We start from the raw sequence: 15,248 nt of genomic DNA on the forward strand, positions 1-15,248 counted from the left end.
GTGCTAATAGTACCAATCTTTTGCAACACCTTGTAAGGACCATAATACTTTGGTGATGATTTGTTATCCTTATTAGCATTCTTGAGGGACATTTGTTTGTATGATTGTATCCATAAAAATACTTAGTCACCTACATCAAAACTTCTTTCGTTGTGATGTTGATATTCCTATCATTTCATTTTATTATGCACTAAAGTGAGGTTATCCTTTAAGAGTTTGAGAACTTGTTGTTGGTTCAATGTGGTCTTTCACTACTTGAACGGTATATTTTTCTCTTAAATATGACATGATTGATGGTGGATGATATCCATAAACTGCCATAAATGGGGTCATTTTTGCTACAATATTGAAGGAAGTGCTATACCACCATTTCGCCAGAGGTAACCACTTCACCCATTTTGTCTATTTATGATACTCAAAGAAAGAAAGATATCCTTCCAAACATTTGTTCACTATCTCAGTTTTCCCATCAAATTGAGGACGATAAGATGAGCTATGAGTTAATTGAGTATCCAGACAAGAAAATAATTTTGTCCAAAACTTTCCAGTGAAAATGGGATCTCTGTCACTTACAATGATCTTTCAATTTCCATGTAGATTTTGAATTGTTTCCATAAATTTAGTAGCAATTGTATTAGCTTTAAATGGATGAGATAATGCACAAACATATGCATACTAGGTAATTCCATGAACTATCACCATGATGAAACTCTTTCCTTCAGACTTGGGTAAACCTATAATAAAATCCATTGAAACCTCCTCCCAAAATTGGCTTGGAATGGATAAAGGTTGTAACATATCCAACGTCTAAATTGTCTCAACTTTGTTTTGCTGGAATGCTAAGCATTCCGCCACAAACTTTTCAATATCATATTTAAGGCCATCCCAAAAAATATCCTTCTTAAACATATGGTAAGTTTTTAAAAATATTGAGTGCCCACCTAACCGAGAGGTGTGCAATTGCAGAAGAATATTTTGTTTGAGATGGGAATTCTTACAAAGGTATAAGAAAACTTTGTACCATAATGAATAATTTTTCTTGCTAATTGTATCAGATTTCCTAGAATCTTGCTGCAAATTTTGGATGATTCCCACACTTCTTTGTCATTCTTCCATTCATCCCTTGCTTCAGTTATCCAATCTAGTTGGATAATATAAATGGCACAAAGAAATGCTTCCACATCCTCATCCTTTCTTGAGAGTGCATCTGCAACGACAATTTGCCTCCCATTTTTGTAGATGATTTCAAAGTCATAACCCAACATCTTTGTGACACATTTTTTCTTCTCTTCTAAAGATAATCTTGTTCTAAAAGGTATTTAAGACTATCATGATCCATTTTCACCTTGAATTGCCTTCCCATTAGGTAAGGTCACCATTCCTTAAGTGCATGTAGTATTGATAACATTTCCTTCTCATAAATAGCTTTGTGTAAATACTTTCCTGTGATTGGATTATTTTCAAAAGCAATGGGTCTTCCTTCTTGCATTAAAACAACACCAATTCCATTTCTTGAGGCATCACATTCCACAATAAAGGTTTTTGTGAAGTATAGCATAGCTAAGACTAGTACTTGGCCCATTTCCTTTTTATGAGGTTCAAAGGCCTTTGTTTCATTTGGAGTCCAAGAAGATGCATCTTTCTTTAGTAATGTTGTTAGAGGTGCTGATATTCTCCCATAATCCTTAACAAACTTGTGATGATACCCTGTCAACCTGAGAAATCGTTGCAGATGCTTTAAGGAAGTGCGTATTTTCCATTCCTTAATGGCTTTAATTTTATTAGGGTCTATCTTAATACCCCCATGAGATACAATATGACCCAAATATTCCACCTCTTGTACTCAAAAGAAACACTTGGATATTTATGCATATAATTATTTCTCCTGCAATAATTTGAGCACCCTATCAACATGTTGAACATGATCCTTCACATGTTGTAGATTAGTATATCATCATAAAATACTAGCATAAATTTTCTAATGAAGGGTTTGAAAATGGAATTCATCAAACCTTGAAATGTAGAAGGTGATTGGTAAGGCCAAAAGGTGACCAAAATTCATAATGACCCTCATGAGTTCTAAATTTTTTTTTTGGAATCTCTTCAGTCTTCATTCTTATTTGTTGATATCCTAAATGAAGATCCAACTTGGTGAAGTAAATTCCTCCATGTAATTCATTAAATAATTCATCAACGAAAAGAATGGGAAATTTACCTTTAATAGTGAGATTTTTGAGCTCCCTATAATCCAGAGACATGTGATAGGAACCATCCTTCTTTTACACCAATACTACTAGAGCAGAGAAAGAACTTTGACTAGGTTGAACTATACTAGCCTCTAGAATTTATGCAACCATACGTTCAATTTCACTCCTTTTGTCATATGGATACATGTAAGCACTGATGTCTAGAGGAACACTTCCTAGAATCAAATGAATATCATGCTCATGACCATGAATAGGTAAGAGGTTTTCTGGAGTCTTGAATACCTTGGAACTATTGTCCTAGAAGTTTTGGAGATCTGGAAACATACGTGATTTTTATGTTGGAACCTATAGTGAACATAATTGCGGAATTATGTCCCATTTTTCTCTCCTTAGAAGTTCTTTAATTCCATCAGAACTTATTTCCTTTCCTTCTTTCCTTGCAATACACATTCATTCAACTTCCTTTCCTTCCCAAAAAAGGAAGAAGAAAAGTTATTGAAAAGTACCCAAATATTGTAACCATTGGAATCTGAGTGAAACATCAGTACCACCCATTGGAATGGAAGAAATTGGACTATTCAATACATATTCTCACATGCATAGCTTTATATTATGGCACTTTCCAATGAAATTTATGGTTTCTCCATTTGCAACCATCACTTGACATTCTAATGTTGGATATAGGAAGGAATTCAATTACTTGGCTATTTTACAATGAATAAAATTATGTGTATGACCTGAATAAATCAAAATGATTACCTTTATGTTCTTTATATGTCTTTCTATCTTGAGAGTTTGAGGAGTGGTAATTCCTTCCAATGCATTACAAGATATGGTTGGATTCATTTCTTCTTTCTCTAAGGTTTGTTCCTGCTGTATATCCTATTATTTTGACATTTCTTATTCATTTTGTTCCTCCTCTTCACAATATATGTAAAATAATTTCTTCTCAACACACTTATGACCTTTACTATATTTTATATCACAACAGTAAAAAATCACTTGTTCTCTTTTTTCTTCCAATTGTTGTGGCATCAACCTTGTAGGTTTTGTAAGGCTAGGAGAAACAATACTTCCATATTTATAGTTGTGAGTGGTAGGCTTCCTTGTTTTCATAATTCTTCTTCCAATTTTTCTTTCCAACATGAATTTGTTCTCTAATGACTCAAGTTCCCAAGGGAGAACCTCATGTTGGATGTTATCATTTAAATTCCTTATGAAGACATCAATCCTATGCTCCTTTGGAATATCATTTACTCTTATATTAAATTTTTGGAAGTCCTCAATGTGCTCCACCGTTGAATGCTTTAGTTTGAGACGTATCAATTGGTTAAAGAAGGTGTTTCTCTTTGTATCCTCATAATTTTATATGATTTCCTCTTTCAAAATTGACCAAGTGACAATTTGTTTACGAGATCAAAGTCATAGATACCATACAAATTTATTGGGTTCTAAATATAAACTTGAAATGTGTACCTTTTGCGTGTTTTCCACATTATGTAGATAAAAATATTGCTGCATCTGTAATATGCATGTTACATGATCCTTGCCATCAAACTTCCTCATATCGATCTTTGGAATATGGTAGGTCTTCAATCGAACATTAGAGTCTATGAAATCATGATTAACATTTTTTTTCTCTCATCATGAGTTTCCTCTACTACCTTTCTGCCATTAGGAAGCATTTCTTATTGAAAATTTGTCAAATATTTCTTCAAATATTCCAAGGTTCCTTTTAGTTTTTCTTCTATACCATTGATATTAGTTTCCATTCCATTTTTCGAAACATCCATGTTAGCTTGTGTTACTTTTTGCGAGCGAAAAACTTTGTTGCACTTGGTTTCATAATTTTGATATATCTTGTTGCATTTATTCACTTCTTCATGTGTCATCGTAGAGCTTTGAATCACTTCAAGCTAATTTTTCAAAAAACATACTTGCAAATTTTAAAAACTATACACCTTTTTTTCGCTTTGTAGGATCTCGATATTGAATATGTTGTATCTCTTTAATTCTCGATATTTAAGGTCTAGAACTTCATATTGTGGTAGAAATTTGTGTCTTCTTTCCAACCCCACAAGTTATACCAATATTGGAGTCTTCAGGAAATAATTATACCCGATCTCCCACAATGACCTGAGTATAGACTAGTTCAGTAGAGCGCGATTTTATGGGATGCCATGTGTCACTGTTTCAACCTTCTGCTATGAAATTGGTAAATGACAAACTAATCTCCACGAGATTTAATCCATTTTTACAAAATTCAAATTTGATGCCTGAAACGAAACTTATGATGATTTTTCCTAGGTTGCCTATTTCAGACGGAATTTTGGAGCTTGCAAAAACCCTAACTTCCATGGATCATATCTCCTAGAATATACCGAACCAAGATCTAAAAATTTCACACATGGTAAATTTTTTAGCTTCTGAAGCCTCGTTGAAAAATCTTTATATCAAAAATTCCAACATGTCCTGTTCGAAGAAGGGAAACCATAGAATCCCATGCTCTTATACCAAATGTTATGAAACCAACTCACAAAATAGAAGAATAGATAAATAAACAACTTCTGAATTAGCCTATTTTAGGGGGATACCTCCTTTACATTACAAAAATGAACAATTATTGGATGATTCAAATGAAAAAACCTTCATTCTATATATAGGAGTCTAAGAGGTCACAATATAACCAAAAATTATATAACAATAATAATGTAAGGGCACAACAATAAAAATAGTGGTCTTCTATGGCGCACAATAATAAAAATATGGGGAATACATGGGCACAACAATAACAAAAAAGGGGCTACAATGAAAATAACAATAAGGAGGCTACACTGACAATAAGAATGAGGGAATACACTAGTATTGTAGGTACGTAATAGTAAATGGAGTAACATTGTTGTTGCACCATTGACTTTATACTAAGGACTAGTGCATAATCTTTGAATGAGCTTAGTACCTAATTACATATTTATTTCATTGTATAATGCTACTACCTTTCATTTAGATATAAAAATTATATATACAATAGTAAGACCTATTCTTTTCCTAAAAATAAAACCATCACATCCTGTTTTTAGTGATAACAATTATCATATTACTGGTACCTCTCCTCCTCAACATAGAACTCTTTTATTACTAAATACTCTCCAATTTGTTTTTTTACCAACTCCAGGAACTACATTTTAGAAGGCGACAATTCATCTTATATTCACACTTACTCTGATCTAGCTTATTCTCACTCATATCTTACATTTTTGGTTTGGCCAATAGGCCTGAATATTGAACTTATATCTTGGATATAATATGGCATGCACCCCAATTCTCATACAATTTCTTTTAACACCTTTTATGGAGTCGTAGTCCTAGTGTTTCACCATGTTATTCTTAGTGAATCTCCCTGAATATATATATATATCTATATATATATATATATATATATATATATATATATATATATATATATATATATATATATATTCCACATCTTTGGAATATAAATATGGATTTATATCAAATGTTTCCTACCTATCCAATTCTATATTTTACTTTATTATTATATCTAGAGAATGGAGAGGTCATTTTCATGATTTACAAAAAATAGCCAACCTTTTGGCTCAATATAATGCTGATAACACATCGTACTTCCCATTATTTCTGCCAACATCGACCATGCTAGACACACAGTCTAGTGGGTCATATAGTGTAGTCACTGGTGTCACAGGCCTCGGTTCCACAACACATTTTTTTCCTTAACTTATATTCTCTTGTTCATTTTATAATTCCTTAATATTATTTAGCATATCCGATTGTGCACCAAACCTAGTGATGGATCACATTTCATTATGACTTACCATATTCTAAAGGTGCTAACCCTAACCCATGGATATACCTTATGCTACCTATGGTGATGATATATGAGAGGCATATATTTCCATTTCCAAACATATTAGCACACACATATTCTCATACTACATTAGATGTTGTAATGTTTCAGAGGGTTGGAAGTTATAACTCTGAATGGTAATATTAGTTGACTTTGATAAGGATATTGGCTAAAATTCGAGTATGTATTATATGTGTCCATTGCATATAGATGGATTTTATTAATTTGAGCTACCAATATTTTTGAAGTTCAAGACTGAAAAAATTGTGGCCACATCTCTCCAGCCTATATGGTCGTCATGTGATTTCCAATATAGATCACGTGGATAGTGGAGATATACATCATAAAGCTTAGGATGGAAATTTATTGTTGCAACGCTAACCCTCCTAACTGCATTGATTTATACTCCACCTAGTGTTTCTGTCAATTAAGTTGTCAGGTCTCCAGAGAATTTCAAAGTAGATGAAGAGAAACCTCAACAGTTGTGGTCCATCTCAGATGTTCATGGCAAAAATTCCTACTTCTGCATAGGAAGCATAATCCTTACAAAAGTCCTAGTTGGATTTATTGTGGCTAATCCTTTACTTATTGTTCTAGATGATCTCATTCCTTCTAAGGTTGGAATCTTGCCACTATTTCATAGTGCCTTTGCAACTTCTTTCAAAAATTCCCATTCCAAATTTTTATGATAGGTAAACTCATTTCCTCCCCTCTAATGCGTAGTCCTCCATATATTCTTAATTTTTTTTTAATACCATTTTTCATATTTTGGAGTGTTTGACCAACATCGAGGTTTCATTAGGAACCTAATATATACATCAGAGTTGAGTTGGTTCCTTGTGCCATAATCCATGCTTAGTGGGAAATAGGGTAACTCTCTTTCATCCTCACCCTTTTTTTTCTTATCTCATTTGGCAGTTCCACCAATCTCCTCTTTTCTTGATGAAACTGTGCATACTTGACCCTTTACTTGATTGTAAAATATTAAGAAGTGTTACACACTTCCTTTGTGTTATTAGCCCATCATGCCTATTTGTAATCTTAATGGGTAGTTTTATCTTGTCATCGCAACTGTGTATAACTCTGTGTTTTATTTTTCTTTTCTTTTGGCGCTAATGGGACTCCTACTGAAAATGTGTAGACAATAAATGGTTGAGATGTTGCATGACTATAGGTACAATATTGTAGTTCAAGGAGAATTTTTCCCTATTGTCCTTTTGATTTAAAATCAGAGTGCATATTTGAAATTGTGAGGTTTCATTATTTTCCCCACTCGGTTATGACCATTCTATCTTCTTCCACTTCAATGGTGTCGAGGATTGTTCCCAACACACCATCCTCTATGGGTTATTAGTATTTTCTCTCTTTTTTAATTTTATTCCCCGCCAAGTACATGCCTACCCACTAATATCAAGTTAGACACCTAGCGATAAAATTGCATTTCAGATGTTGTAGGAATTTACAGGGTAAGTTCCCGAGAAAGAATACCAAAAGGACACCGCTCACAACCAGATCACAGATCAATACACCAGTATTTTTGACGTGGTTAAAACCCTCAAAGTGGAAGGAGGGAAACAGTCCACAGCCTGTCCCAACGTGGGTACTACAGGCAATTTATTAATCAAAGAATGAAAATTTACATAAGCTTCTCTCATGCACGGATTACCCGAACAATGACCCTCCATGCGCTTTAAATAGAACTCATGGACCAATTGGGTGTCAAGCCACGGATCAAGTGTCGGTAATACCGAGGTGAGAGTGAATTGTCGGATCACTACATATCATGACCGTCGGATTGTAAGTTACAAAATGTACAACAGTAAAGAAACACACTTTACCTAACTCTAACCTAACTCTATACTAGACCAAGTTGAACTTAACTATATCCTATGTGTCGGAATATCCTAACATCCCCCCTTAAGAACAACTTGGGGTAGGATTGAAGGATTTACAAATATGACACAATAGGAGAAGGAAGGAGGCACTAGAGCCTATCCCCCCTTAGTGACAACTTCCTGAACTCCAAGCATATATCGAAGTTTAGTGAACTTCGCCTCTGTGAGAGCCTTTGTGAAGATGTCTGCAACCTGATCATCTGTTGGACAATATTGCACTTCAAGAACATGGTCATGAATGAGCTTTCTGATGAAGTGCATGTGTAGTTCAATGTGTTTGCTGCGGTGATGCTGGACTGGATCTTTGCATAGCTGAATGGCACTTTGATTATCACATCAAAGTGTGGTTGGATGCTGCTGCTCAAAGCCAAACTCTGATAGGATCTGACGAAGCCACAAGGCTTCCTTACTAGCTTCCACGACACCACGATACTCTGCTTCTGCTGACGAAAGAGAAATGGCAGCCTGTTTCTTACAGGCCCATGTAATAGGTCCTGAACCAAGAGTGAAGACATAACCGGCAGTAGACTTCCGATCATCAGGGTCACCAGCCCAATCAGAATCAGTGAAACCAACTAACAGAGGAGTTGCTTTGGCACTGTAATGAATCCCAAACTGTACTGTACCTCGAACATAACGAAGTATTCTTTTAGCTGCTTTCCAATGACTTTCACGGGGGTTTTGCATAAAACGAGCAACAAGGCCAACAGCAAAGGAAAGATCAGGACGAGTATGGGTTAAATACAAGAGTTTTCCGACAAGTTGACGGTATAAGGTAGCATCAACTTCAGGAGAAGTACAAGAGACTGAAAGTTTGACTCCAGACTGAAAGGGAGAAGGGGCTGGCTTACAGTCTTCCATGTGAAAATGACGAAGAATATCACAAGCATACTTGGACTGGGAAAGGAAAATACCCTCCTGGGATTGCAAGACTTGAAGACCGATAAAATAGTGTAAGTGTCCTAAGTCTGTCATTTCAAATTTCTTTTTAAGGCTGGACTTCACATGGTTTATAAGGTTGGGATCACTACCAGTAAGAATAAGATCATCAACATAAAGAACAAGGATGATAAGAGAGTTGCCCACTTTCTTGGTGTAGACAGTATTGTCAGAATGACACCTAGAAAAGCCAGATTCTAAAAGAAAGCTATCCATTTTGGCATACCAAGCCCGAGGAGCTTGCTTGAGGCCATAAAGGGATTTCTTAAGTCGACAAACAAGGCTGGAGTCTGTTTGTATGAAGCCAATGGGTTGTTCCATATAGATTTCTTCCTGCAAGTCCCCATGCAAGAAGGCAGATTTAACATCCATCTGATGGACTTCCCATTTTAAAGAGGCAGCAAGGGAAAGAACAAGGCGGATAGAGTTCATTTTGGCAACAGGGGAGAAGGTTTCAGTGTAGTTAATGCCTTCAACCTGTGAAAAGCCCTTAGCAACGAGACGAGCTTTATGTTTATCAACTTTCCCATCTGGTCCATACTTGGTTCTGTAAACCCATTTACATCTAACAAGTTTGTTTCCCTTTGGTAGAGGAACAAGATCCCATGTATCATTTGTCAACAATGAATGATATTCTTCATTCATAGCTGCTTCCCAATGTGGATGGCCTGAAGCTTCTGCAAAAGTGTCAGGATCATGATTTACTGGAGCTTGAGCCAGTAAAGAAGAGGCTCTTTCAAACTGAGAACGTGTACGTCGCTGATCTGTAGGATCACCGGCAAGATCACCTGCTGCATCCCGAGTAGCACGGACCCATCGTGGAAGTTGAGGATCCTGAGAAGGTGGGGGAGGATTATCATCCTCGCTTTCATCATCTGAAGAAGAAAGGTTTTCAAAAGTAGAAGAGATAGGAAGAGGTGGCACATCCGCCGGACTAGGCTCGCAGGCCGATTTATTTTCATCAAACTTTACATCTCTTCTAATGATAACATTTTTGGACTTAAATGGAATCAGTCTATAACCTTTTACATCTTCAGAATATCCAACAAAAGTAAATTTCTCACTCTTAGGTTCTAAAGCTTTATGCTTTTCATCTGGAATATGGGCCCATGCTTCACTTCCAAACACACGAAAGTGACTTACATCTGGTTTAATGGAACTCCAAGCTTCTTCTGGAGTGATATTCTCTAGAACCTTAGTAGGAGTGCGATTGATTATATAATTTGCACAATTAATTGCTTCGGCCCAAAAACTAAGACTGAGTCCTTTAGATTGCAGCATACAATTAGCCATTTCCTTTAAGGTGCGATTTTTCCTTTCAGCTACACCATTTTGTTGTGGAGTGTATGGAACAGTATGTTGCATTTGAATTCCATTTTCGGTGCAAAAGTTGATGAATGTGTTTTTAACATATTCTCCACCATTATCAGTTCTTAGCTTAAGAATTTGATGTCCAGATTGTTTTTCAACAAAGGCTTTGAAGGCCAAAAAGGTGTTAAATACTTCGCTCTTGAGTTTTAAGAAGTATACCCAAGTGCGTCTGGAGAAATCATCAATGAAAGTTAAGAAGTACTTGCAGCCAGAGAATGAAGCAACAGGAAGAGGACCACATAAATCACTGTGCACAAGCTGTAAAGGGGCTGAGGTGTGCCAAGAGGCACGTTTGTCAAAGCTGTCCCGATGATGTTTTCCGAGTACACATCCGGAATAAACACCATCTCTGCAAGATACCATAGGAAGACCTGTCACCATATTTTCTTTACATAGATGCTGAAGGGAGCGATAGTTTAAGTGACCAAATCGCTCATGCCAAAGTTTGCTCACTTCATCATTATGAGCAATAAATACTGAGGGAAGATTTGATGACCCAAAGTTGTGAAACTTATACAACCTTTTGGAATCATCAGCAAGACCAGTAGCTAGAATCTGTTTAGGATCTTTTAGATCCTTGATTACAACATCATGAGGTGAAAATTCAACAATTTTACCTTCACCTGAATGAGTTATCTGATAGACAGATAGAAGGTTGCAGGATAAGGTTGGAACACATAATACATCATTAAACTGACCATTGTCTAGATGAACAGTTCCAGTCCCTACAACATTAAGAGATCTATCATCACCAACATATATATTTTTGGTGTTACAATCATTTAAAGAATAAAACATGGCTTGGTTTTTGGCCATGTGACAAGAGGCTCCAGAATCAATGAGCCACTCATGAGAATGAGAAGAAGAAGAAGATACATTTAATGCATAACCAGACTGAGATGATTGACAATGACATGCAGAAAGTGCCATTCCGGAAGTTGAAGTTGAAGTAGGCTCCACATGGATGTTATGTTTCTTCATTGCGGCTTCCAAGGCTTCCATATTCTTAAAGCATTTAGATTCTAAGTGGCCATCTCGATTACAAAAGTTACAATGTCTATCAGTCTTCTTCCATTTGTTTTTATTGGTCTTATCATTTTGCTGAAATGATCTTTCATTTTGAGGCTGAGATGGTTTAGGACCATTCTTTTGAGGATATGACTTCTTAGGATTCTTTGAATTTGGTTGCTGCTGGGCGGCTAACGCTTTCGTGGAAGAGTTTCCAAGATTAAGAAGACCAAGGTGTAAGAGTTTTTCTTGTTCTCTTATTAAGGAATCACAAAAGGAGTCAAAGGAAGGGGCCTTGTAGTCTTTTCCTTGACAAATGAAAGCTTCCCTTGTAGAATGGAAAGTGGAAACAAATACAGAGTAGGCTGGTCCCAACTTAGTAAGGATGGAATAAATAAGGTTACCATCTTCTTTCTTAACTTTAACACCTTCCAAGAGATATCTAAGGGTCTTGAATTTGGACAAGAAATCTTCAATGCAAGAAAAATTATTAGGATCCAAAGTAAGCAACTCATTTTCAAGTTGATGGGCTCTAATTTCATTTTTAATCCCAGAAACTTTAGCGAGTTTTTCTAATGCTTCACGAGGAGTCTCAAGGTCTGCAATGTGGAATCTAAGATCAGGAGAAATAGACATCCCTATCAAACCACATGCTTGATCTTGTCTATTTTCCCATTTTGCAACCTTGTCTTCATCTTTTGGTTTCTTCTCTTGGTCTGTGGCTATTCTGAAGAGACCTTTACTTCTAAGTAAATCTTCCATGTAGGCTACCCATTGGAAGTAGTTAGTGCTGTCAAGAATGACTTGGCATGGACTTTCCATTTTAAAAAAAAACTGAAGCTGAAGATGCTAAAAGTAAGTGTTCCAATGGATAGATCTCGAAAAAATAGGCGGTTTTAAAAAAAACGGCTCTGAAAAAGGCTTCCGGATGAAGAAGTTATGGCTTTTTGAAAAAAAATAAAATTGTTGACGTTGCCGGCAAAGTGCGCGAATGTGCGGGAATGAAAAAAAAAAAAAAATCCACCCCCACAAAATGGAGACTTGAACCCAAGACCTCTACTCTCTTAAAATAGCTTTGAACCAATTGATCTATACAAAAAATTTGAGAGAGAGAGAGAGAGAGAGGGGGGGGGCCTTGGTTTGCGTGCTTGCCTTGAGAAAGCTCTTTTTCCCTACAAAACACAAAACACAAAACCCAACACGAATATGAAAAGAAAAATGAACCTTGCGGCTCGAAATTAGCTTTAGCCAAAAAAATAGAAATTTAAAAAAAAAATCTCAAAGTTAGCTTTAGCCGAAAAACTAAATATTTTTCTCAATGTTTCTGATTTTCCGAGATCACACTAAGGTGCAGGGAAAAGAGCATACGCATGAGAAAAATCCTTCCTTTCTGTTTCTAATTTGCCCAGATCGCACAGAGTCGCAGGGCAAAGAGCATACGCAGAAATGAAAGGTATAGATCCTGTTAAAAAAAAAGGATAAATAAACTGAGACCGAAATAAGCAGAGAGAAAATACCAGTAAACTGCAAAAAAAACACTGTATACCTCCCGATCTGAAAAATGACGTAGCTAGGGCTACTAGAAACCTTTTCGCGTGAAACGAAAGGGGTTCCTCACTGGAATAGATGCTCCGAACGCAACATAGCAGTCCTCTCGGCCCGAAAGCAGTCAGAAACAACAGATCTAGGAAACGACAGCCGCATGCAGTTCTAACGGCTTCAGATTTGGATCACCAACGGACGCGGCCCTCAAATAGCTCTGATACCATGTAGGAATTTACAGGGTAAGTTCCTCAGAAAGAATACCAAAAGGACACCGCTCACAACCAGATCACAGATCAATACACCAGTATTTTTGACATGGTTAAAACCCTCAAAGTGCAAGGAGGGAAACAGTCCACGGCCTGTCCCAACGTGGGTACTACATGCAATTTATTAATCAAAGAATGAAAATTTACATAAGCTTCTCTCATGCACGGATTACCCGAACAATGACCCTCCATGCGCTTTAAATAGAACTCATGGACCAATCGGGTGTCAAGCCACGGATCAAGTGTTGGTAATACCGAGGTGAGAGTGAACCGTCGGATCACTACATATCGTGACCGTTGGATTGTAAGTTACAAAATGTACAATGGTAAAGAAACACACTTTACCTAACTCTAACGTAACTCTATACTAGACCAAGTTGAACTTAACTATATCCTATGTGTCGGAATATCCTAACAGATGTAACTATCTCCTCCTTCTCCTAAATTTTGTTTCTATGTATTTTACTGCAGTTTAATCTTTTTGTCTCCTATGGGATTACAAGTAAAATCTTTGGAATCTATGTGCAATCCCCTCTAGAGAAAGGTTTCCATTCCTAATTCTTATAAGTTAATGTGTTGGATGACAGGTCAGTTTCTCTCACAACAGCCTCTCATGGATGACTTTGTTGGTAAGCGGAACATGTGTTATTAGAAATTACCAGGGTTATTAAATGTGGTTTGCCTTCCGTTTGTGTATATATTACCCAAAATGGCATTAATATTAATTATTATCCGAGACACAGTTGTAATTAAACATTATATTGATTATGAAATTAATATGAATTTTTTTAATGGAATTGTGTCTTTTTGTGTGCTACCCGGAAACATAATGATTCTCATTTCATCTAAGGTGCATGGTTCAATTTTCTTAGGTAGCTGAGTGACTACACTTAACAATTCACTTCATTATTTACTTTTACATTAATGTCTATTATAATCATTCTCAAAGTAGATTTACTTTTGGGTATACTTAGAGCTTCCTTCTTTTTATCGACATCTTGGTAAGACTCATGTCTATCATTATTTTCTTTATTTTTTTATTTTTTTGCTTTATGGAACTCAATATTCAATGTATGTGCAATTTCCTCTCTGGTTTTTTAATTGTTTTATTTTCATTTATGGCACACTTTTCTCTCCCATAATGCTTTATTCGACCCCACTTAATATTTATCTCCAACTAAATAATTAACACAATATTTGTCTATCATTGCTTGAATTTAATTTATTTTTACTTATTTTCTCCTAGGGATTTTTAGGAGATATTTAGGGAAGGTCCATTTGTGGACTTGACCTCAAATAACTTTACTAAGTTGGCAATACGTATTCTAGACTCTAGTGTTCTCTCCTGAATATTTCCAATAAATGTATTTATTAACTGAATCACTAATGGAATAATTGCATCATCGCATAACTCTCATCATCACTTCCATTTCAATTAAATCCAATAATAGTTCAATGTTTAAAAATAGTAAAAGCTTACAAAGGAGAGAGATAGTGCTATTATAGCCAAGTGTTTGTTATGAAACCAACTCACAAAAAGATAGAAAAGATAGATCAACGCCTTAGAATTCAGCCTCTTCGAGGGGAAAACCTCCTTTACATTACACAAATGAAAAATTCTTGGATGATACAAATTACTAAGCCTACCTTCTAAATATAGGAGTCTAAGAGGTCACAGTATAATCAAGCCGAAATAACCGTAATAACATAAGAGCACAACAATAACAGTAGTGTGTTTCTATGGGGCACACTAATAACACTATGGGGACAATAGGGGCACAATAATAACAATAATGGCTACAATGACAATAGTAATGGGGTAATCACTAGTATTATATGGACCTAACATGGCCCTCTCCTTCCGAAAAGTGTTGTCCTCAATGCTTGAGTAGTTTTGGATGCTTCTGTATAAAATTCTCATCCTCCCATGTGAAATCTTCAGTAGATAAGTTCTTCCACATGATGAGATACTCCGAAATTGATCTATTTCGTAGTTGTAGAGTTCTTGTTTATATGACTGCTTCCGGTTCCAATGTGATTTTTCCTTTCTCATAAATTTCTGGAAATATTGTTCAAACTGAGAGCTTGTCACCTATAATATTCTTTAATCATGAAACATGGAAAACTGGGT

The sequence above is a fragment of the Pinus tabuliformis genome, chromosome 9 (genome assembly GCF_031772625.1).
Source record: "Pinus tabuliformis cultivar Carrire ecotype Pingquan chromosome 9, CPIR1, whole genome shotgun sequence".
Lineage (NCBI taxonomy): Eukaryota > Viridiplantae > Streptophyta > Pinopsida > Pinales > Pinaceae > Pinus > Pinus tabuliformis.